Consider the following 25,659-nt stretch of genomic DNA (forward strand, 5'->3'; position numbering starts at 1 on the left):
TGGAAAAATTAATTTATTTTTGCATTTATTTAAGGATTTTTCTCATGCATATTATCCAAGATTTTTTTCTGCCAGAGTGTTAGTCTCCTAGGATTGCTATAACAAATTACCACAAACTGGGTACCTTAAAACAGCAGAAATATATTCTCTCACTGTTCTGGAGGCTAGAAGTACAAAATTATGTTAGCAGGGTTGGCAACTACTGGAACTCTGAGGGAGAATCTATTCCCTGCTTTTTTCCTGTCTTCTGATGGTTGCCTTGATGTATCACTCCAATCTCTGCCTCCAGCTTCATGTGGCATTCTCCCCTGTGTCTCTTTCTTCTTCTTCTTCTCCTCCCCGTCCTCCCCTCCCCCTCCTCCTCCTCCTCCTCCTCCTCTTTCTCCTATTCTCCTTCTTCTTTTTTCTTCTTTCTTCTTCTTCTTCGTCTTCAGCAGAGTCTCATTCTGTTGCTCAGACAAGAGTGCAGTGGTGCGATCTCAGCTCACTGCAACCTCTACCTCCTAGGTTTTAGTGATTCTTGTGCCCCAGCCTCCTGGGTAGCTGAGATTACAGGCCCATACCACCATGCCTGGCTAGTTTCTGTATTTTTAGTAGAGATGGGTTTTCACCATGTTGTCCAGGCTGGTCTTGAACTTCTGGGCTTCAAGCGATTTGCCTGGCTTGGCCTCCCAAAGTGCTGGGATTACAGGCATGAACCACCACAGCCGCCTATCTTCTCTTATAAGGAACGCCAATCATGTTGGATTAAGGGCCTGCCCTGCTCCAGTATGACCTCATCTTAGCTACTTACAACCACACAACCACCATCACAGTATTTCCAAATAGGGTCACATTCTGAGGCTTTATGTAGTACATGCATCCTGTTCAACCCAGTGTATTCAGTTTCTATTTAACGTAAAAAGTAATTTCCATACTATACAGGATGAAAAAAGGACTTATGAAATAGGTGAATGATTGTCGAATATACAAATATGATCTTTTATTTTCCAATCACATACAGGACTAAGAATTTTTGGGGAATATGTCTCATTCACAAATATGTGTTACATGCAAATAGAAATGTATGCATTGTTCAAGTAAAATTCAGGGAATTAACCTAGGTACATTCTCTTGTTTCTATTTCAAACATATTGTTGTCCAGATTTTTTTTAAATTCTGATTTCCCTGTAGGATTGTTCAGAATTAAATAAAGCCTGTAAAGCAGAAGTAGTAAACAACCCTGGGTACTACAGTTAAATATTACAGTGGTAGATAAAATAAGTCTGAGAGAAATTCATGTATTTAATTCTTATCTATTTTGCCCATACAGTTATGCTGATATTTCATTCACTTGGATTCACCAACTTAAAATTTGTGACCATAATGGAGAATCTTTTTTCTGTGCTTGAAAAAAGTTTACTGAGCAAATTAATAGTATAAATATGATTTCAAGGATAACTAAGAGAATATTCATTTATATGTACCATTAATCAATATGCCCCCTTTCCTACCCCATGTGCCCTTTGACTAATTATCTACAACTCATCCTTCAGGTCACAGTTCAAGTATCATGTTCTCATACCTAGTTTCTGACAACAGATAAAATCTTTACTAGATGCTCTTACTATACCATGTACGACCTGTTTGTAGTATTTACCACTGTGTCCATTTTATGTTGATTTTTGTGATTATAACTAACATAATTTTCCTCTACTAAACTCCATAGGACATGTACTGTGGGTCATGTATATTGTACTTAGTTTTGTTTTTCTAATGATAAGTAGTTCAGTACTTGCTGAATAACTGAATAAGTTAAAAGTACATATTACATATAAAAAGTTGATATGTGAATTATGGATCAATTTCATCAATTTGTTAAAGAATATTCTACCAAGTATTCTTTTCCTGAAAAAACTTTTACCCTTATAACAGTTACCATATCTTTGTGACAACATTAAGGGTGTATTAATTTTACTATGTTAAATAGATAGTTTTCTATTTCAAATAGACTTGGCTGAAGTATTTTGATTAGCTCAACTAAAAACTATAAGATTCTAATAAGAGACTTTATTACTTACTAAAGGCATTGTGAGTTATTATTAAAATAAATACAATTGACACAAAATATAAGTTTTGTGAAATAATTCTCTGAAAGGATTTTACATTTTTACTTTGTGATATATGAACAAAATGGCCCATATCATACTGAAAAATCCCTTTAAAATAATGGACTATAATTTGAAAAATAAAATTTTATCAATATAACACATACTTAAACTAATATTTTAAAATTTAAAATTTATAAAAAGCCTACATTTGCAAAAGCTATAGTAATTATTCACAAGTAGAGACATTAAAATAATGTCTCAAATAATCATCATTATTTGAGCCAGAGAAAGACTGTTGCGAATTGGAATATCTAAATTCAAAATTTAGGACATGCAGGTGTGATTATAATATCTTTCTCTTCTCTTTCAGTTTGAGTTTACATATTTAGATAAACACAACATAGTATTATTATTTTTTTAAAATTTCCTGGCCAGAGGAATAACTGCATTTCAAAAATCTGATATGATGCCAAGATTAACACATTTTTCCGGTCTTGAGATGCTGCTGCTCCCTGAATGGAACTTTCTCTGTCATGCTAATATTTCCTACAGTTTCTTTTTGAGGAAAAATAAATGCTAAATGCTGTCAGTTTTCAGACTGTCCCATACTTAAACCTACATAAAGACATTCAGGAACATAACATGAGTAAAGATTAAAGAAATTGTGAGAAAAAAAATTTTAAGGATAAGATGATGGTAACATAATATGATAGCTGCTCTAAGCTTGGCTGAGCGCCCTCTGGGGTTATCTTGTACATCCTGATCTTGTGGACTAAGCACCTTCTTGTGTATCAATTCCCACATTAAAGGAGCTCTTCTCATAGAGACTTCTTCCATGTTTTCATGATCTGAACCCAATTGCAATGTTTTCATCATTCGCTGTCTAACACTTAGGTTAAACCTTTCTGTCATGCTTATTCCAAGCAAAAACCTTTTGACAATGCGATCCTCTAGTGAATGGAAGGAGAGGGCAACAAGACAACCACCAGGTCTCAGAAACTTCTGAGCTGTCTTTAGTCCTGTGTAGAGTTCATTGAGCTCATTGTTCACAAATATGCAAAGAGCCTGGAAAGTCTTGGCGGCAATATGGGTAGATTGCTGTAGCAAATTATTTTGTGCATAAACAGCAGAGGGAGGAAATGCACCTGTGACTATGCTGGCAAGCTGCTGGGTTCTGATGATGGGGTAGATGCTGCATGTCTGAACAATTGCTGAAGCAATTTTCTTGGCGTGCTTCTCCTTCCCATATGTTTTTAGGGTAGATGCAAGTGCCTGTTGATCTAAAGCATTCACAACATTAACTGCAGGGGCATGTCAGGTTACCTGCCACCATCCATCCTCATGTCCAAGGGGTCATCTTTCGAAAGGGAAAAAACTCTTTCGGGAGTATCAGGTTGCATGGAGGAACACCCAGGATCCATAAGAACTCCATCTAAAGTCCCTGGCTGCACTCCAGCTTTCATTAATAAGGCTTCTGCCTGGCTGAACTGGCCCAGCATAACTCAGATTTGTTTTGGATACAACTCTAAAAGATGTTCAGCTAATGCATAAGCTGTCGGGTCCCTGTCTAAGGCATACAGAACAATATCTAACTGCTGCAGAGTCGCTTTTGTGTAGCTTCCCAAACCAAATGTCGTATCTAGAAAAATCTGTCATTTTGTGGTGACAAACAATGAACAACTTCATCCAGCATTACAGGAATGTGTAACTTAGCCACAGTTTCAAAATCTCTATCTTGAGATCTGTGTAACTCCTGGGCTTCAATTTGATCTGTTTGCTCATGGGTTTCATATTCTTTATATTTTTCTGCTGTAGTATGTATTCCTTTTGGCCAGATACCTAAATTACGTATGCCAGATTCCAACCAACATGAAAGACATTCTTTATATATTCTACAAAAATATGGATACTGAAGCATTCTGTAGGTCAACAAATCTGAGGCATGAAGACTTCTCAGTTGGCCTCTAACTTGAGCCAGTGACTACCACTACAGTGCTGGAGAACCTGAATTTGCCCACTTTAAAATTTGTTTTGTCTGATAAGAATAGCTACCCCTGTTCACTTTTCATGAAATGCGTTTTTCCACCCCTTTACTTTAAGTTTATGTGAGTCCTTACATGTTAGATGAGTCTCCTGAAGGCAGCAGAGACTTGATTGGTGAGTTGTTATCCATTCTGTATTTCTGTATTTTTTAAGTGGAGCATTTAGGTCATTCACATTCAATGTTAGTATTGAAATGTGAGGCACCATTGCATTCATCATGTTCTCTGTTGCCTGTGTACTTTGGTTTTTTGTTTGTTTTTTGTTTTTGCTTTTGTATTTTAGTTTTATAAGTCCTGTGTGATTTATGCTTTAAAGAGGTTCTGTCTTGATGTATTTCTAAAATTGTTTCAAGATTCTGAACTCCTTTTAGCAGTTCTTATAGTGGTGGTTTGGTAAAGGTGAATTCTCTCAGTATTTGTTTGTCTGAGAACAACTGTATCTTTCCTTCATATATGTTGCTTAGTTTTGCTGGATACAGAGTTTTTGGCTGATACTTGTTTTGTTTTAGGAAGCTGAAGATAGGTCCCCAATCCCTTCTTGCTTGTAGGGTTTCTGCTGAGAAATCAGCTGTTATCTAATAGCATTTCCTTTATAGGTTACCTGGTGCTTCTGTCTCGGTTCTTTCCTTCATCTTAACTTTGTATAACCTGATGACAATGTGCCTAGGCTAAGATCTTTTTGTAATGAATTTCCCAGGTCTTCTTAGTGCTTCTTATATTTGGATGTCTAGGGCTCTCGCAAGGCCAGGGAAGTTTTCCTCGATTATTACCCCAAATATGTTTTCCAGCTTTTAGAATTCTCTTCTTTCTCAGGTACACTAATTATTCTTAGGTTTGGTTAACATAATCCAAGACTTCTTGGAGGCTTTGTTCATATTTTCTTATTCTTTTCTTCTTTATCTTTGTTGGATTGTGTTCATTTGAAGATCTTGTCTTCGAGCTCTGAATTTCTTTCTTCTACTTGTTCAATTATATTGCGGAGACTCTAGAACATTTCACATTTCTAAAGGTGTATCAAAAGTTTCCTGAATTTTTTATTGTTTTTTCCTTAAGCTATCTATTTCCATGAATATTTCTCCCTTCACTTCTTGTATCACTTTTTGGATTTCCTTGCTTCGGACTTCACCTGTCTCTGGTCCCTCCTTGATTAGCTTAATAACTAACCTCCTGAATTCTTTTTTCGGGTAAATCAGGGATTTCTTCTTGGTGTGGATCCATTGCTAATGAACTAGTGTGATTTTTGGGGGATGTTGAAGAGCCTTGTTTTATCATATTACCAGGGTTGGTTTTCTGGTTCCTTCTCATTTGGGTAGGTTCTGTCAGAGAGAAAGTCTAGGATGAAGGCTGTTCAGATTCTTTTGTCCCACAGGGTGTTCCCTTGATGTAGTACTCTCCCTCTTTTCCTATAGATGTGAATGAACCAAACTGCAGTGATTGTTGTCTCTCTTCTGGGTCTAGCCACCCAGCTAGCCTACCTGGCTCTAGGCTAGTACTGGGGGTTGTCCACACCCAGTCCTGTGATGTAAACTATCTCTGTGTCTCTCAGCTGTGGACACCAGTGCCTGTTATGGTGGAGGTGGCAGAGGGTACAATGGACTCTGTGAGAGTCCTTAACTTTGGTAGTTTAATGCTCTATTTTTGTGCTGATTGGCCTCCTGCCAGGAGGTGGCACTTTCCAGAAAGCATCAGCTATAGTAGTGTGGGAGAGGGACCAGCAGTGAGTGGAGCCCTAGAACTCCCAAGATTATATGCCCTTTGCTTTTCACTACCAGGGTGGATAGGGAGGGATCATCATGTGGGAGCAGGGCTATGGGTGTCTGAGCTCAGACTCTCCTTGGGCGGGTCTTGCTGCAGCTGCTGTTGGGGATGGGAATGAAATTCCCAGGTCACTGGAGTTGTGTACCTAGGAAGATTACGGCTGCCTTTGCTGAGTCATGCAGGTTGTCAGGGAAGTGGGGGAAGCGGGCAGTCACAGGCCTCATGCAGCTCCCATGCAAACTGAAGGGCCTGTCTCACTCCCACTGTACCCGCCACCAACAGCCCCAAATCTGTTTTCAAGTGGAGGGCAAGATGGGCTTGAAAATTTGCCTGAGGCTATCCACCTTCCAGCTGTGAAAGAAAAGGGCTTTAGTCCTTCCTCTGCCTGTGAAGTCTGCACACCCAGTTGGCACCCTCCCCAAAGTTCTGGCCAGGAAGCTTCTCATCCAGTTCAAATTGTTATAAAGTTCAGCTAGAGAATTCCTTCTCCTTGTGGAGTTTTACCTCTTGCTCCTCTGGCCATCCTCCCGATGGATCCCTATGGTGCCCAGCAGGAATGGGCTACATGGGGACCCAATGAGCTCCCAGGGCCTTTCTGTTGCTTTCTCTACCCCTGCATTTCACCCAGCTCTCTAACTTGGCACAGCTCTGGGTAAAGTCGGAAACTTCTCCTGCAAACAGACCTTCAGCTTCTCCAGTGGGGATGTGTGTTCAGGAGAGGAGGGTCACCCTTTCCCACTTCCACAGTTGGGTCACTCACAGTATTTGGGGTGTCTTGAGGGTCCTGCAGGAGCAGTCAGCTTCCTTCAGAGAGTCTGTGGGTCCTCTCGGGATTGCTGGTTTGTTCTGGCAGTGGATCTGGAGCTAAAATTCACAATGCAAGCCTCCACACACTGCTCTTTCTGGAGCTGCAATCTAGTCCTGCCTCCCATCTGCCATGATCTCGATTGAATCCCCAAGAAAGAATTTAGTATCAATTATTGGCCTACAGTGTAAACTCCTTGAGATCAGGGACAACCTTTGTATTCTCAATGCCTAGAACCTAATGTTAATCCTCTCAATTATTCTTAAACTATTGAATGTGATATGATGCCTCTCCTAAGGATCTTTGCAATTAAAACCTTATCTCTAAACAGAATGAAAGATTTAATCTCCTAATAAAGACATTACAAGGGAAGTGGGGCGTAGAGGATATTTTTTGAAGAACATCCTTCAGTATTCCTGAAAAAGTATCACATTGGTTGACTTTCTGTCTGAACATGAAGCAGGTTGGAGTACTGGAAGCAGATCTGGTGAGAGGAATCCATCAATCCTCCTCCTGCTGAGAGGTGAGCATTATTCCTACTCGTGTAGCAGGAGCCTGGCAGTAAAGAGATGGGTACATTCAAATGGTGTGAGCTTAACAAAGGACTATTAAAAGGAACTCAACAATGGATAATCTGGTACTCTGGGAATAGCATATAAAGGAGCTGTTACCAATCTTAAGCCAGAAAAGGCAAGAGCACAGGCAATCTAACAGGAGTTGGAGCCTTCAGAAGAGGCAGCCAACCCATAATGACTGGGCAGGGAGGGGAAAGATAAGGAAATAAAAACCCTGATCTCATTCTCCTCTCCTCCTACCTACCTAGCTCTTCCTGGGGCTTCATTGGCCAAAATCAACTAGGAGCTAAAAAGCAAGGGAACCCATAGAAGCAGACAATAAAAATCAACCTGCTAGGACAGAGCAGGATAGAACAAAAAAGAAAGCAGAAGGTAGACCTGGAGTGGCAGATGGAAAGGATCCAGTCTTCTACTGAAACAGCTTGCTAACAAACATGACAACTTCCATGCAAGCTTTGGCAGGACAAGCCCAGTTCTGACCCCCAATTTACAAAATCTTGCATTCATCTCTGGTCTCCACAGGTCTGCTCTCATGAGAGCAGGAGTAAGAGTCATACCTAGGAGAAAATTATCATAATTTAATGTTAGTTTCAAAGTCACAAGAAGCACCTTTACTATGTCCAAGCTTTGCCTGAGGTAGGAGATGTTGCATTTTAAAGCCTTGATTTATGTAAGAAAGTCTCTCCACTCCCAAAACTGAATGATGTGGGTAGCTGATTCCATGGTCCTGCCCACAGCCCTGTCACATCTCAACCCACCTGAAAGTTTCCAAGCTCTTTAAAATGACCACGTCTGCTGGGTTCCAGGTCTATAGGCTCCTTTCTGGGAAGACAAAAGAACTTGGCTGTCTTCTAAGATTGGATTCATCTTTTGAAGCAGCAGCATTCTGGTGGAGAGCAATGACTTCCCATAGCTTCTTGCAAGTGCAGCTTGCTGGAAAGAAATAGTGTTTCCCCAACAGAGGGCTTTATGAGAAAACAAACTGGAAAGATCTGTTGGAGCCACAAAAGCAGATTCTCTTTCTTCTTCATTTCTCCTTTACATCTTATTTTACTTTACCCATAAAACATGCCTCAGACTGTAGAAATTAAAGCCCATCTCCGCTTTAATGAGGCCAGTTTCAGTGCTGATGAAATAGTTGATGGCAATGCAGACTGGTTTCTCTTCACTGAAATGGAAGCTCTACCAGAATTCACAGGAAGATACCAAGAATCTAATGCAATAAAAGTTTTTAGAAATCCCTTTGAAAAATATACCAGAAAAATCAAAGATCCTATATTAGTAAAACGTCTTAATAGTACCCTTTCATATATAAATGTAGTTCTCCTTGCTTGGGAACCAACTGTCAAAAGACCGTAAGTTTCAGAAGAATGGGTTTAAGATAAGCCAATATGATGTCAAATTTTGTGGAGTCCAAATGGTTCTGTCAAACTTCTCTTTGGCTGCTTGGTTTGTGGGGATTTTTCTTTTGAGAACTAAATAAATATGGGTTGTAGAAACATAGCTAGCAACCCAAGAAATACACATGAATCACTGTAGTAAATGTTTCAGCGTGTATGCCCATCCTGAGCTCTACTTCATCAATCCTTCTCCCGCTGAGAAGTGAGACCCAGAAGCCACATCACTGCCATGTTCCCACCACTTGTTGACCACAGCTAATTGGACCAAAAGTGGACACTTGACTCAGGGAAACCAATTCAGGGTCTATATTGGCAGAAAAAAAATATCTTGCCATTTGGTGTTGGGACACAGAAAGGTCAGTATAACTACCTGTAGGCAGTCACCTCATAAACTGATAGAAACTTGACTAAAGGCCACTTTTAGAGGCAGCTATGATATGCTATATATATAAATGGCAGAAGAATCAGCCTTGAAGAATAAGAAAAATATGAAGCCACTACTAGAGAGAGATTAGAAGATATAAAAGACTATATACTCCAAAGAGAGATATGAATACAGATAGAAGAGGTCTGCCTTGAATTATGTTGACTTTCCAGGTCCTGTTTCCAGTCCCTACTGAGGCTTGATTGTAGGTATTGCCCTTAAGATCTTGGAGATATCCTTATATCTATTCAGAATATACCCCCTTTTGCTTAACCCACTTTGGATTTTACCATCAAAATTATTTGTAGAGATAATTAACTCTGGAAAATGCAAATCAGGCATCTCAGGGCTTTAGCTTCCAGAAGCAGTATCATGTAGACACAGGGATTCCCCAAAAAATGTTGAGCCTGGTTCTCTAATATCAGGATGGAATATGTCAAAGGGAATCTTTCTGCAGGATTGAAGGAGATAGGATGATTGGCAACCCATCCACAGAAGATGGAGTTACATGAGGCAGCTATTAATTCCTTGGCACTGGTGGGTGCGTAGGGTATGTTAGGGGCAGGGATTCTTCAAGGAACTGGCTTTGTTACTCTGTTCTTTGTCAATACTTTACACTCAACAGAACTCCAAGACATGTGTTTACATTTTGCTGTCACCCGTAGCATTGCCTGTTTTATGCATCAGCCTGATCTTCATTTTAACCATAACAAGCTTATGATGTTGTACTGACCCTACCAAATCACATTTGTTTAATTCAGCAAAGATAAAACCATTAATTTTAAAGCAATGCCTTATAAAATATGTAGCATGTTCTAAAAAATGACACAATGTACTTTTATTTTTCAAAGCTCTTGCTTGTTGTTGATGTAACATCTCCAGGTAGTGATAAATTTTGGGTAATGTGCCCTATTTCAAAAGGCTTTTTGTGTATTCTACATTAGTTCTCCCTATAGAAACCCATTAGTCTGGAAGTGCAGGCATTAATAAATTTATTTAAATGGAAAAATTGAGGCTCAGTAAGTCAAATGCAGCTACCCAATGTTTTTCAGCTAATATGTGAATGAGTAGGGACAGAAATTCGGAAGTTGTAACTCTGAAACCTATACTCTTTCCTCTATAGAAGAAATGTAGAATTCTGCAGAATGTCTAAAATGCCGTCTTTTTTGTGGGAACCTATTTCACATGGGTTCTCACCACAGTGTTTCTAGTTAATAAAAACATAAGAGTAAGACTATATCTGACTCGTTCATACATTCCTAGCACCTAGAAGAATATGGAATATGTGAAAGGTATGTGACTTGGGCGGGCCTGTCAGAAACAAACTCTGAGATAAGGCTTCATGTGAAAATGGATTCTTAGAAGGTGTTCTCAGGAAACCAGTAGGGATCTAGGGAAATGGGACTAGGAAGGGAAGGAGATCAAGAAAGGATAGTATGTTAATTCCCAAGGATAGTAACTTTAACTCAATCCTATAGGGGATTTCTGGAGAGAGTCTAGGTCACACCTCAGAGTGGTTCCCATAAGGGGAAACTGTGACTGGAGCATTTATTTCTTCCCACCTATCAATCATTTTTTAAGAGTTACCCACAGAGGGATATAAATTTCCAGGCACTTTTAGTTGTTCAGGCAAAATGGGCCTTTGTCAGTTTGAGGGCAAACCTTTGACAATGCAACATAGATGCTGGCTTCTGAGAGTAACAGCACGCCAGGAGTCATGTGCACAATAATGAAAAAGGGATCCAAGGAAATATGGATAGCGCACTGATGGCATCTGGCACAGTGTTCAATAAATAGTTGTTGAATGAAAGAAATCAAGGAAGGAAGGATAAAAAAAGTAGGAAGGAAGGAGGAAGGGAGGAAAGGTGTAATATTATCTCAGCTAAATAGCTAGCAACATTTAGAGATAGGTACATTTTTCTACATTTTTCTGATGAAGGAATTGAAACCCAGAATGGTTACGTAGTTTGCTTAGGTCACACAGCTTGTAATAGTAGAGCCAAAATTCAAGCATGTCTGTCTAGCTCCAAAGCTCTGTACTTTCACTACGCTATCACACCGAGTTGTCATTCACATGCTGCCTGACCTCCATAGAAACTGCGTGACTACCTTTTTTAACCCACCAAGAGTTAGCTGCCATGGGTCAAAATCTGGATCACTTTGTAGCATCCACATAGCTTTGTCCCAAGTGTACATCTTCTCTTGTGCCCTAAGATCTTGTCCATTTGAAACAGGATTAGAAAAAAGGAATTGGACATACAGATGTTCACATAAAAAGTGTTGGCACTATTCCCTATGCAAAAGCAATGAAAGATGCCAAGGCCTAATGAAGAGTCTAGTCTCCTGAAATCTCCTGGCATTTTCAGCAGACCGCAGTTTTCTGAGATTTTCTGTGTTTTCCAGAGCATGTCTGCTCAGAATGTATGAGCCAAAATCTCCTAGGGATTTTCCATTACTTGTTTATATTGTGCCTGGATCTACCTGAATGAGTTTATTATAAATAAGATAGAGTGATGAGGTTTTTTCATGAATTGAGTCTGAAAATTGATTTTAAATATTGTTTTCAGCTCTAGACTAACTGTAAATGGCATTTAGACTGATTGCAATATTAACAGGTAAAGGGTGCTGAGTTTTAAGGGATTACAACCTGATTTAATATAATTATGAAACCAAATTATAATTAGAGGGGTTTGGTAGGCGGTTATAAGAAGCAGCTATTTCTTTTTTTGTATGATACTAAAACATATCCTAATAAACATACAATTTTCTTTCAAAAGAGGAGAAAGGAAATAGAATTTTAAATGTTCCCCAGCTTAGTGCTCTAGTTGTGGCATTAACCAGCCTCTGCTTTCCTCTAGGATTCTTCTATCTTTTTCCACCAGTCTCCATTACATCCATCCAATCTGTCTCATTAAACATCCTAACCACCCTCTTAACTTTAATTTCAAAAAAGGACTAAACTAAGGTTGATAAGAGGTCATTCTGTCTATTAAGGGTATTCCTTAGGGCAAAACTGTGAAATCAGATTGAATTTCATCTTTACCTTCCTGTCTTGTGCCTTCTTAACCTTTCAGTACCACCCTTGTCTCCCACCAAGTTTCCAGAGTGGTTGTACCCTGAAGAATTGATGATTGATAATCACTTAAGTTGTGAAGCTCTCTTAAAGGCACTGCCTTTTACAGCAGACCAAAATTAATAAATAAAAAGTAATACTTAACCTAAAAGGGGCTTCCTGAAACTTCACAAAGCAGTCCACATAAAGTATAATCTAGTTCACTTGATGAGCTATATAAACTAAGATAATACCTGCTTTTACAACTCCTTTTAATAAGAAATTTAACTTTCCCGTAATGCAAAAGATAGAACCTTAGCACAGATGATTACTTCACAGAACTATATCTCTGTTAATCTCCCCTCTAGATATCAAAGTAACCTCAGCTTTGTCCTAGATGACGCACAGCTGACCACAGAAACATAAATCCCACAGAGCCCAGCATAGTTCAGAAAAACCAACCTGTAGACTCGTGAGGAATCTACATGAGTCTCCTCATGGCTCAACAGATGGAGGTTTTTTAAGCAACTTAGCTTTAGAGTGGTTTATGATGTGGCAATAGCTAACTGATACAGGACTAGTACCTTATCATATGTAAGCTAACATTATACAGAGCTTATACACAAAAAGAAGTACCCTAGAAGAAAGACAGATAGTCTTATACTATGACTATGTGAATACATACACACACACACACACACACACACACACACACACACACACCATGATACAGTGTATTCCTTTACTATTTGATCCATCCAGCATGAAACGGATAGTTTAGACAATGCCTACAGTTTATGAAAAATTAGTGCCATGGTTTGGATAGTTTGTTTGACCCTGCCAAGTCTCATGTTGAAATTTGATTCCCAATGTTGGTGGCAGGGCCTGGTGGGAGGTATTTGGATCCTGGGAGCAGATCCCTCATGAATGGCTTGATGCTGTTCTCTCAAAGAAGTGAGTTCTCACTCTTAGTTCCTGTGAGAACCACTTGTTGAAAAGAGCCTGGTACCTCTCTCTCTCTGTCTCTCCCTCTCCCTCTCTCCCTGCTATGTGATCTCCACATGCCAGCTCCCCTTCGCCTTCTGTCGTGAGTGGTAGCAACTTAAGGCCCTCACCAGATGCAGATACTAGTGTCGTGCTTCTTGTACAACCTTCAGAACTGTGACCCAAATAAACCTGTTTTACTTATAAATTGCCCAGCCTCAAATATTTCCTTACAGCAACACAAAGAGACTAAGACAGAACTAAGACAAATTTTTAAATCATTATTCTCCATTATCTGGAGATTGCAAAACAGCCCACTTTAGCTCCCCTCATCTTTGCATTTTTTCGTTAAGACATTCTCTTCACTATGACATCCTTGACTCGTATGGCCCAGGGACATATTTCTGCACCTTTTTTTCCTATCAGTTATCCTGAGTGATAAAAAAAAGAAGGTAAAATGGTAGATCTGAGTTTATCCTGAAAAATGTATATTTTATGAGTTAGGTCTCAAGCACAGCCCTTCCCCTGTAGCTGATGCCCAAGACTATTTGTAAGGCATGCCCTTAGCTACTCCATGCTAGTATGGATTTCCATCCCTGATTGGTATGCATCTTTCTAGGCATTACCTGAGTCTTGCTTAGAGGCCTATCTGTATGTTATAGAAAACTGATAACTACCCATATCAGCTGCACTAAGGACTATGGATTTTTCAAACCGTAACATCAAAGCCTGTATATTTTTTCTAGAAATAGTGCATTCATCCTATTTTTGTAATGGACCAGGCCTCATCTCTTATCCTTAGGAGCCATACTTCTTAAAACTACTTCTTATAATATCATCGGCAAGTTTTCAAAGTTCTTTCAAATCTCATTTCATCTTCATAACAATCTTGAGACAGACAGGGAACTAAGTATCAGAAAATTAAATTGGTTTTCCCAGGGTGATGCCAGATTGTTAAATGGCAAAGACCATTTCACCACAAACTCCTATTTATTTTTCAAGTTCAGTTTTAAATGCTGCCTCCTCTGTGAAGCCTCCCAGAAATCATAAGCAGAAAAAAAATGCTCCATCCTCATAGCTCTTTATGATATTATGTTTTAGTTTAGTCTCTACTGGAAGGTGGTTTTTCCAAACCTCAGGAAAATCATGTCTTCTTCATCTTATCCATAGTGCTCACCATTATACAAAGAGCTCTTCAATACCTGTTTAGTGGATAAATTAATTAATTCAAAGATGATGACTTTTTTGGTACAGATCATATAAATATCCTCTGGCAGTAATGTAGGGAAGAAGAAAAGTCACAATGTCTAGAAAGAAGAACTCATGTAGAATCCTGGCTCTGACACTTATTAACTGAGTCACCTTGGATTCACCTCACTGAGTCTCCATTTTCTTACCTGCCAAGGATTTTCTTCTACAACCACATGGTTAAGGCTAGTTTCCAACAGTGTGATTACACTATAGTCAGAGAACACACAAAAAAAATGAGTGTGAAAAAAGAAAAAAGGCAATAAAAAGAAATGGTAGAAATAGACCATGGCAAGTTTAATCATGTAACAAGAATGACAATAATTCAGAGGTTCCATAATTACATTTCTAACTTTATTTAATCATTCAGAATATAACTTTCAAACTCCTACAATGTATAAAATGCTTAGCTCTGTGCATGTAGTTGAATAAAAGCATAATCTCTTGAATCTTCAATATAGCAGCAGATTTTTGTGGAAAGGGGGATACTCCTGAACATCTCATGTTTTGTTACTGCTAGGACTTCAGTGGAGCAAATCACTTTTTTTCTAGTAACAATTCTTGCTCAAACTTGACTAGTATTTTCCAACTTCAGTGGTGGTAGTGATGATTTTGCAAAATATACAGCATTCTCCATATCAGAGACTGTAATATACAACCAAGCCCCCATCCAATCACCTTTCCACCTCATATACATATGTCACTTGGTAACCACAGATTTAGACAGATTCATTTTTGCTCCAACCTAAGGATACTCCTATTCTTGTGCTCTGCATCTCAGAGAGGGTGAATGCTGACCATGCCCTGGGAATAATAGGAACCTGGGTAAATAATCAACCCACTCCTACACGTCAAGCAAGATATTAAAGAGTTTCAGTAGGACTGTCATTTCCTCTACTGGCACGGAGCGATAAAGGAAACATACATTCCTATTGTCTGTCCACCCTTCAGAGTGATGGATTACCTGAATGGGAAGGAATATTGCTCCTGGGCTCCAGAGAATTATAGGTATCTCCTCATGAATGTTAATATCAATTGGTGGGACAAAACTGTCACAGCAGAGGCAGGAACTCTCTGGTAATCCATTCTTACCTTAGTTTGTGCTCCAAAAATAAATAAGCAGTGTCTTTTACCTTCTCCCATTTCCCACATATTATTTCCTTTAGAAAGTAAGTAATATCATCATCATTCCTTCACTAATGGCCGTATAGGCCATAATTTGAGGCTTAAAAGCAGGATAATGTGTTTCAAATAGAGCTTCTAGGAGGCTGAACATCAACACCCTGTTACAAGAGAATATTGGTAATAGTCCGTCAATCAGAAGGTTGACCTCATTTGTCATAGTGGAAAGTTTTAACATGCAGAATATCATAAATAAAGCCTACGATTATTAATACTAACAGCAAGGCTCTAATTAACCAAAATTCTCTGGAAATGGGGTGCTTCCAGAAAATAATTAAGGTTTTACTTGAAAACCCACTTTATTTCACCATTTTCAGTAAAAAGTTTTAAAATTGGTTTCCCCCTTTTTAACCTTCATAAATGTGAGTTACTTGTTATCAACTGAAGGCTGTGCAGTGCCCTGAAGTCCTCGATGTAAAGGTGACTATACTTCAGACGGAAAGGCATAAAGCATGTGAACAATCAGCCTTAATGGATCTGACCCAGGATCATTCCCTGGAAGTTGTTTTACTTGCTAAATCCCTGATGTCAATTGGTTTTCTGGCCATTGGCCTCTGTATCTTATAAGTCTAGGCCAAAGCAGTTCCCAGCATTTGGCTTCACTAAGCTAGGGTTTACAGTAGGAGGAGGCAATTATACTGTTTTGTGATGAATGTTAGCATTATATTAGAGCTCAACCTTTGAAAAAAAGAAAACTTTTAAAAGAGGTTTTTGAAGGGGAACATAGAGTGATTTTAAGATAGGGACACATATCTCATTACCTTCTGTTCACCTGTCCCTACCCAGCAGTCTTTGCTTAAGGACAAGCACACATGGCTTTGAATTTTCAGTCATGAAGGTTCTAAACACTGGCTGCTTTTTTGGTGCACAAAAGATTGGTATAGATGTCAGACTCTGTAGGAACCGTTAAGACCATAGACCAAAAGTTCACAAAAACATATTTCCTCAGAAAATAATCCTAAACCATTTTGGTCCAACTTGATTTATAAGAGAAATGAAAATTTCTAACAAGTGAATATGAAAATCTGTCTTTACCCTAAAGGAGTGCCATTTACTTGCTGTGAACTAAAATTCCCAAGATTTGTTGCACACGATTCAGTCAGAGACCAATCTGCTGTGGAGTCATTTAAAATCCCTGCTCAGGGAGCATCAGAGCTGCCCACGCCAGCTGAGCTGGATGTATGCTCAGGAAGGGGAAAATAAAAACAATAGGACTGCATTCCCTACGGCATTATCAACTGTAGACTCCTTCATGTGAAAGATCAACTTGTGTCTCTGTAAATGTTTCACTTTTCGGATTTCACCTCTGAGACTGTGAAGGAGAATATACTTTCATTATTTGAAACGGTCAATGACTTTTTCAACTTTCTAGACACAAAGTGTCAAGCCAGTGTGACAGTGTCAATGCCTTATAGGTATCCTCTTGAGAAGCCAGAGGTGGAAAAGAGAAAGTTCTGTTTTCAACCATATTACCAGTGGATTACCAGTGGAGAGATGAAAATGTATACATATATAAATATAAATATATATATATATACACACACACACATTCATGTATGTGTGTGTGTATATATATATATACACATATAAATATCCATATATATGTCCATAACCATATTTATATCCATGGTATAGACATCTGTGGATTCAACCAACCATAAATCAAAAATATTTGAAAAAAAATTTCCACAAGATTCCAAAAAGCAAAATTTTGATTTTGTCATGTGCCAAGTACTATGTTGAGTTCACACAAACATATAGGCATTGTGTTAGGTATTATATGCTACCTAGAGATTATTTGAAGTATACAGGAGGATATGTATAAGTTATATGCAAATACTATGCCATTTTATATAAGGGAATTGGCATCCATGGATTTTGGTATCCACATGGGGTACTGGAACAAATTCCCCATGAATACCAAAGTATGACCATATGGTGTGTTGGGGTGTGTGTGTGTGTGCACGCATGCATGCAACCTGTGTACACTGAATCCAGTTTATATTGACAGATGAGCTACTACTTAAATAACCATTCACCACTGGTTGTCTTCAAGAATTAGAAGCTGCTGTTTCTGTGATGAAAGATCTAATTCATAATAGTACACTACATTAAAAATTAAAAATACCAGTCTAGTGCATCAACCTAAATTAAGCTTTAGTAAATTTTCAGACTTAGATAAATCATTTCTGTTGGACCTGAAGAAAAATTCTTTAATAACTGATGAAGACTAAATTTGAGTTGGCTATCTTATTGCATATGCAAAGTGAACTAATACTCATTTCCTTAAGGAGTTCATCATCATTTCTCATAATATATTAGAACTTGAAGATGTTTAATTTACAGTGGTTATGCAATGGTTATATGACATCACTTTTTTTCTGCCTACTTTGAATCTCTCTGTACCATCGCCATCTGGGTCCACAGCTCCTTGCTCCGCCTCAGCCACTTTCATGGCCTACCATCTCCCCTTAGGCTTGTGTGGTTCCACCACCTAAGATCAATCAGTTACTTGTCTCAGGAGTGCTTGTGCTTTGCTTGGGCCTCTGCTATGCAGCCAGGTGACCAGGCACTTGCCTGGCATTTCACACTCCTCCTACACTGAATTAGAATGGAACACCACTCCACAGGACATGGGAGGGAGCATTCTCTTGGATACCAAAGGGTCAAGGTGATACAACTTAGAAGTGTAGGGAACTCACTCCCTTTCAGACAAAGTCTAACCAATGGCAAACAGGATATGAGACAGAGCCAGGCACATAAATTCTCTCTCCATCCTTCCTTGCATGGATTGTCTGTAGGCACAGTTTATCCATACAGCTTGTACACTATCACACATGACTTGGCACTGCTTCCCTGCCTTACCTTTCTTCCCTGCCTTACCCACTTTGCCCTCATTCTCAGTGCCCTGGGTTCGTACCTCTCCAATAAAGTACCAGTGCTTACTCCTTGCCTCAGGTTTTACAGAAGCTGATCTAAGACGGCTAGTTGGAAATCATCTCTACATTTTCAAATGTATGTATTTCTCAGCCAAATAATGGGACACAGTACATTGTATACATCATTATGATGTTTTGAGTCCGTAAATTATTAACAGCCAAGTTGTTAACATGTGTTTTAAGTTTTCGTATCTACATGCAATGAGAAAACAATGCCACTCCATTTAAATCCATTTAAATCCAAAACTGCCAATGTGGAAATAGGTACCGACTTATTGTTATGCTATGTTAAAAGGGAAGAGCATGATAAGGTCCTGTTTTGTCTATCACTTAAATTCTATGATCACAATAAAATTTATGTGAAATTTGGAGTCACAAAGAATGTGACTTAGCTGAGCAATCTTAATCAAATTACGTAAACTCTCTGAGCGCCCTCCTCCTCTATAAGGCTTTTGTAAAACAACCAGCCCTGTGCTTAGAATGTTGAGTATTCAATATCTGGTAGTAATATATGTTGTTATTGTAGATTTCCAATTAAGCAAGAAAGAGAAAGTTGAGTTTCTTTATTGAGCTTTTGGAAGAGCTGTGACATATTTGAATTACATGAAAGTATTTTGCTTACAAGTGATAGAATTACAACTCAAATAAGTTTAACCAACAAAGGGAAATTCCTGACTCAGATAACACAGAAAAAAGAATGGATCTAGCCTCAAGTATCAGGACTCAGATATTTTGGTCTGTGCCTTCTTACTCTCCATCTATCAGGCCCTCTTTCCTCTGTGTGTTGACCCTATTCTCTGCCTGCAGATGTCTTCTATGATGTTCAACAGCATGTCCAGGCTTACCTCATCTCAGTTTAGCAACTTCAGTGAAAAGAGAAGGAACTTTTTCCCAATATTTACATAGCAATTCTATGGGAAGGACACTGAAGGCCCCTGCTTGTTTCACATGCTTACCTCTTGGACCAACCATAGTTGTTAGGGGGCTGACATACTAGGATTGGCCTGCTCTGATCACTTGTCCACCACAGTAGTCAAGGGGACAAAACCTATGATTTAAAGAAGGGAGCTGAGAAAGCTTCCTTAAGCATAGTTGTGTAAATGTGTGTGCTCACGCACATACCCCTACGAGCCACTATGCAGGGATCAGCAAACTTTTTCTGTAAAGGACCAGAGAGAAAGTAGTTCAGGTTTTGCAGGCCACATAAGGTCTCAGTTGCATATTCTTCTTTGTTTTTTCATTTGTTTTGCTTTTACAACCCTATTCAAGTGTAAAAAGTGTTCTTAGCTTGCTAGCTGTACAAAAACAGGACACACAAGGTTTGTACAATGGCATGGATGAGAAATTTTGAAACTACCTTCTGTATATTTCCAGCTTCAGCAAATGAGTAAATATATTGAGGATAATGGAAGCTAAATGTCTCACTATTGGGGGTCTTACAAATATGGAAACAGGGGTTACAAAAATATACCATGTGGAGCTGAATTGGAATTGAGAGTATCATTATGAACTAATATGAGATGGATTGAGAGATTATATATAATCTGTGTATGGGGGCGGCTGCATGTATATGTGTTTGTGTATATAGTCGTCTCTCGGTACCCACAGAGGATGGGTTCCAGGGACCTCCCACATATACCAAAATCCACAGATGCTCAAGTCGCTTATATAAAATGGCATAATATTTGTATATAACCTATGTACATCCTTCCATATACTTTAAATAATCTCTATTACTTATAATACTTTATCCAGTGTAAATGCTATGGAAATAGTTGTCATACTGTACTGTTTTGGGAAGAATTAGAAGGAAAACATCTGTACATGTTCAGTACAGATGCAACTATCCTTATCCGCAGTTGGTTGAATCCAGAGATGGTGAACCCATGGATATCAAGGCCCAACTCTGTGTGTGTGTGTGTGTGTGTGTGTGTGTGTGTGTGTGAAAGAGAGAGAGAGAGAGATTCTGTGTGTGTATGGAAAGAGAGAAGCACAATATAAACAACTGGTGAATCTGGGAAAAGAGAATATGGGAGTTTCTTGTACTATGCTTACAAGTTTTCTTTTTCATGTATTTTATTTATTTATTTTTCATTTATAAATATTTTTAAAAGAGAAAAACAGACCACACACCAGTTTTGCCAACCCCTGCACTATAATGCAACCCCACTATAACCCTTGCATATAATGCAAGCAAAATGACTATAAAAGTTTGTTTATCATGGAATTGATGGTATGTTGAATACAGGTACAAATATTTAGACTTTTAGAACTTTACTTTAGTGAGAAAGTATGAGAAGGAGCAGGGAATTAAGAAACTATTTCTATCCAGCAGTCAACAAACATATTTTTGAGCATCTATCTGCCTTTGAAATTTGAAAATTAACAGCATATTCATAAATTGGGCATTGTGTTTTAAAGACTCCAAGTTATGTGTATTTTGTATATCAATGTGTAATTAGAGGGAAAGAGGAATATAACAGATATTCTAGAACTTTCAAGGAGGCAATATACAGAACAAAAGAACAAAGGGAGAACCTTTATAGGAATGTCTATCCTTCCCTATAAAGTATTCTGAATATCAAACAACAGGAGTAGAGGCAGATTTAAATGTTTTCTGCCCTAATGAATTCATTTCCAAATCTGCTTTAATATTAGACATCTTTATGAATATTAATGTTCTTCAACATAAGTAACTACAGAAAAGAATATCCAGCATTCCCCTCCTCACTCCACCCACTCCCTCTGTCATTGCTCCTATGACCTTTTAATGTCATTGTCTAACAGTAAGAGGTAGAACACTGACAAGCCTAAGGTTATTGCTCAAGATTAAGCAAGTATAGCAAAATAAGTCACCATGTAGGAGAATCCATATCACTGAGTGCCATTTCTAAAGATTTGCCTTTTAACATTAAACCAGTGGTTTTGAAATCAGAGTCTCAACTTGCATAGGAAAAATATCTCTATTTTCACTAATCACTAACTGAAAGTGAGTATTTCCTTGAGATTTAAACATAGTCAACAAATCACAGTAGTATTACCAGTGCCTGTGACTTTGTCACAAAACTGTATCTATTTTCATATTGCATTATGCATATTACTTTTACATATTATATCATATATATTATACTGAAGATGTTGCAGATATATCATATCTCAAAATATCATTTCTGCTCATTACTACTTACAGAGTTCAATAGTTCAGACCTGCTGCTAAGTCTAGCTATAAAATATATTAATAAAAAGCGAAAATACTAACATCAAATTTGTGTTTTAATATTTTGACATTTGTACTGCAACATAGTTTCCTGTGTAATCCTATGTATTTTATTTTGTTTACTGGAAAACATTTTTTGAGAAGTGATCCATAGGATTCCACAGCCCATGAAAGATGGTGCAGTACAAAAATGTTTAAAAATGGATGCTTTAGATAAAGTTGACTATGGCCTTCTGCTTGAAATCTTTCTCTCTCTTGGTTTTCTCAGGATTACACTCTCCTGATTGTCCCTTTTATTAGACTGTTTCGTACAGCTATAGAGGAATACTTGAAGCTGGGTACTTTATAAAGCAAGAAGGTTTGTTTGGCTGTTGGTTCTGCAGGCTATACAAAATGTATGCACAAGCATCTGCTTCTGGTGAGGGCTTCAGTGAGCTTCCAATCATGTCAGAAGGGAAAGGAAAAGGGGGGCTGGCATCACATGGAAAGAGAGGAAGCAAGAGAGAGGAGGAGGTGCCAGGCTCTTTTTAACAACAAAATCTTGTGGGAACTAAGAATGAGAACTCACTTCCTCACAAGAATGACACCAAACCCTTCATGTGGAATCTGCCCCCGTGATCCAACTATCTCTCACCAGATCCTACCTCCAACATTGAGGATCAGATTTCAACATGAAATTTGGAGGGAACAAATATCCAAACTATCTCATCTGTCTGTCTCACTGGCCAATCTTCTCTGCTGGTTTCTCCTCTTCTCTTTGACTTTTATATTGGAGCATCCTGTAACTCACTCTTGAGCTCCTTTCCCTTCTCTATCTGTCCTCTCACTAGGTGATCCCATCACACCCGTGGTCTTAAAGACCATTGACAAGTTGATGATTGCAGAGCTTCATTGCCAGCCTATTTTTCTAACTCTAACATCTTCACTTGAAGATGGGATAGGCGTCTCATGTTTAAGATAGCCAAAAGAGCACTTTTCATCACCCTACCACTACAAAAACCTGCCCGCCTCCCAAGTTTTTCCCATCTCAGGAAACAACAGCATTTTCTCAAGCAATGTCTTAAACAAAGTATATTTTTGATTCCTATTTTTCTCTAATGCTCTCTATTCGTCTGTTAGCAGGTTTCATCAACTCAACCTTCAAAACACAACCGGATTCTGTCTACTTCTCTTTTTCTCACCTACTATCACACTAGTTCTAACCACCTTTATCTGCCACCTGATATACAATAGCCTCCTGTCTCATCCGTCTACCTCCATTCTTGCCCTCTAACAATTCATTTTGCATGTAGTAACAAGAATTGTCTGTAAACCTTTGAAGTATTTCAGAACTGCAAACAGAAAAAAAGCTTAATATAATCATATATGTTTATCACCCAGTAACACTTCTTTATAATAATGAATGACATCATTGTCATTCATCTACTTAAAACCTTTTCATTGCTATCTTTGTTATTTAGAGTAAAGTACCAACTCTTTACCATGGCTTACAAAGCTCTACATGATCTGGTTCTTGCCCACATCTGTAACATCCTGCTCCATCATAGTGATGGTGACCTCACTGCTGTCCCTTAAACCCACAAAACTTATTCCCACCTTGGAATCTTTGCATTAACTATTATCTCTGCCTGCAATTCTCCTTTGCCAGATCAGCATGGCTGAGTCTTGTACTAGCTTAAAATCTCATAAAAAGACCTTTTCGGTTCACTCAATCCACAGAATTCATGCACTTATCTCTATCATATCACCCTATTTTCTCTTTATTATAATGTTTAAAACTGTATATTTTTGTTTATCACTTTATTTTCCTAACTATTTCTGTAAATACCCCCCACATACTTTGTAAGCTCCATGAGATACGGAATATTGCAAGCCTTGTATAACTCTTTAACCCTAGCACCTAGTAGGTGCTCAATAAGTTTCTGGAGAAGGAAAGAGAGGAAGATGGAGGGAGTCAAGAAGGAAAGAGAAGGGAAAAAAAGGAATAAGGGAGGAAATGAAGAAGCAGGAAAAGAGGAAAGAGGAAAAGGAAAAAGGAATTTAATATTTTTAGTACTCCATTTAAAAATCTGTCATAAAATGATTTCAAGCAGCAGCTCAACAGACATTTCCAGAGGGCAAAATTATTCCACAACACCCAGTAATGTAAAAAATAATGTCATTCTCATATCTTAAAGGGCAGAGACAATGATTATGATGGCTGATAACCAGTGTTCCAGCTTAAGAGGCCTAATTGCAAAGTGTGCTGTCCGCCCATCTTTCCACCACTCTTGTCTCCATTCGCATTACCAAGCTAATCATGAAGAGCTCGGTGTGGTCACTCAGTCAGACAACAGTGCACTCTTTCCACCCAGATGAGCAGATCATCTTTTAGAGAAAAATGAACATTAACAAGAAAATGTTTAACTGGATACTGAGAGCAGAAATTATTCCTATAGGTAGAAACTATTTTTTTCCCTTCCAACTTTTGTTTTAGGTTCAGGAGGTACATGTGCAGGTTTTTTACATGGGTAAATTGCATGTCATGGGGGTCTGGTATACAGATTATTTTGTTAACCAGGTAATAAGCATAGTACCAGATAAGTAAGTTTTTGAATCCTTATCATCCTCTTACCTTCCATCCTCAAGTAGGCTGTGGTGTTTACTGTTCCCATCTTTATGTCCATGAATACTCAGTGTTTAGCTCCCACTTATAAGTGAGAACATACAGTATTTGGTTTTCTGTTCCTACATTAATTCACTTAGGATAATGGCCTCCAGCAACATCCATGTTGCTGCAAAGGACATGGTTTTGTTCATTTTTATGGTTGCGTAGTATTCCATGCTGTATGTGTGCACATTTTCTTTATCCAGTCCACCATTGATGGACCTCTAGGTTGATTCTCTGTCTTTGCTCTTGTGAATAGTGCCCTACAGGTGAAAGTTCTAAGGCCATTCTCTTTCATGTTTTCCAAATGTTAAGTATCAGTGGAATAGTAGGTCACTAGACCTCAAAGCAAGGTACTTCATACTACATAACCAGAATTAGGCTTCCTATTGTAATCCTGCAAAGAAACTTGCTTTAGAAAACACGGGTGGATTCAGAAATGCTCAAGTTAAGCCATTCCCTCTAGTTGGTCCCAGTCTGGGCTTCACACAGTGAATCAAGAGGCACCTTGTGGATACCTACCTAGTGCTAGTCACTGCACGACTTGCTGGGGATACACACTTCCTGGTTCTACCAATTATTGACAGTGTGACTTGAAACTTAGCTTCTTCAACCTCAAATTCCCATCTGTAAAATGAGAACAAGGATAGGACCTACCTCATGGAAGTATTGTAAAGAGAAAATGAAATGATACAAATAAAGCATCTAGTATTATGCCTGAGGGAAAGACAAGGCTTAAGGAATGTTTGTTTGCATAAGTATAAAAGAAGTCAAGACCCTGCTCTCTTGGAGTTTCCAGTTTAGTAGAAGAAAAATGCATATAAACGATATGTGTGATGTGAAAATTCAGTGATAGAGATGTGTTCACAGGAAATCAGAATCACTAGAAGACCAGCAAATCTGCAGATAGAAAGGGTCATGGAGAAGTAGTATTGGTCTTCAAACTATGCTTTATTTTTTATCTCCGCTTCCCAAACTTCTACATCCCCATTTGTTACCCAGGTAATATGCATAGTACCAGATAAAGGCATCCAATACTTTTAGGCATCCAATACTTTTAGGATGCTACTTAACAATTAGAAACTTACCCTCACCACACCAATGTAGCTGATCAGCATCTTTTGCTGGTTATTTCTCCATCTCTTTTCACCCAAAGAAAGCTATTATATTCTCTATCCTATATCCTATTCTGAGATGTCTTCCTTTGATATTTGAGATGCCAGGGAGTGAAGGGAGAGGGGCAAATTAAGTTAAAAATTGAACTAAAATTGTCCTAGATCATAGGATAAGATGTCC

The 25,659-nt window shown here is 38.5% G+C and overlaps 1 long non-coding RNA gene and 1 pseudogene across 2 annotated transcripts in view; one reads left to right on the forward strand and one right to left on the reverse strand.

The window, feature by feature from the left end:
* The window catches only part of LOC105734572 (uncharacterized), an 885,080-nt gene that overhangs the window by 627,973 nt on the left and 231,448 nt on the right, over window positions 1-25,659 (forward strand). The window lies entirely within an intron of this gene.
* Window positions 1,087-4,008, reverse strand: LOC105734554 (12S rRNA N4-methylcytidine (m4C) methyltransferase-like; annotated as a pseudogene).

The sequence above is a fragment of the Aotus nancymaae genome, unplaced genomic scaffold (assembly GCF_030222135.1).
Source record: "Aotus nancymaae isolate 86718 unplaced genomic scaffold, 86718_ANA_hifiasm-v0.15.2.pri h1tg000058l, whole genome shotgun sequence".
Lineage (NCBI taxonomy): Eukaryota > Metazoa > Chordata > Mammalia > Primates > Aotidae > Aotus > Aotus nancymaae.